The sequence below is a fragment of the Corvus brachyrhynchos genome, unplaced genomic scaffold (genome assembly GCF_000691975.1).
Source record: "Corvus brachyrhynchos isolate BGI_N302 unplaced genomic scaffold, ASM69197v1 scaffold63, whole genome shotgun sequence".
Classification (NCBI taxonomy): domain Eukaryota; kingdom Metazoa; phylum Chordata; class Aves; order Passeriformes; family Corvidae; genus Corvus; species Corvus brachyrhynchos.
Genome location: NW_008237227.1, coordinates 725855 through 726659, shown reverse-complemented (window position 1 = coordinate 726659; position 805 = coordinate 725855).

Below are 805 nucleotides of genomic sequence, written 5' to 3'. Positions count from 1 at the left end.
AGCACCCTGGTACAGTGGAAGGTGTCCCTGTCCATGGCAGGGGGTGGCACTGGGTGAGCTTTAAGGTTCCTTGCAACCCAAATCCATCTGTGGTTCCATGTAGCCCTGGATAAATACAGAGAAAACAGGGGAGGGCCTTGGGAGAAAGGGTGGATTTGAATACACATCACAACTCCTACTCTACTACTTGGTTTGTCCAACAGGAAGAAGAAAGGCCAGGGATACACAGGTGTGGAGACCCAGAGCCGACTCCAGAGGACCTGGAAGTGGAGCAGATCCCAGGAGGCAGCTTGTGTCCCTAACTGGATCAATCCAGGGAGAGCTGAGCCAGCCCTGCCACAGGCACACACCACACAGCCAGGAGGGGCTCACAGCTCCGGGATTCCTGCCCCATCCTCAGCCTCAAAGGCACTTGATCACCTGCAGCCCCACAGCTGGTGATCTGCCTACACTGGAAACACGGGGATCAGGGAGAAATTCAACCAAATGCCCTGAGCACTGTATTGCAGAGCTGCCTCTCAGGAGGCAGCTCTCTTAGGGACATCTCACTGCAGCCTGTAACTAAGCTGTCCAAATAGCTGAGAGCAGTCTGTTTTCCCCAAAATCCATAGGAAGTCTAGCTCCACACACTCCTGCTTCTGCTTCCAGCTGTGTTTGGGAGCAGGGAAGCCTCCTGCCACCTGAGCTCTGCACCTTGGGAAGACCTTGTGCGCCCAAGTCATTCCAGCCACGGAGAAAGGCCACGTTGGCAGCAAAACATTTGCAGGCAGCTGCAAACCTGCTGACCCCCATAGTGCTGGCTCCT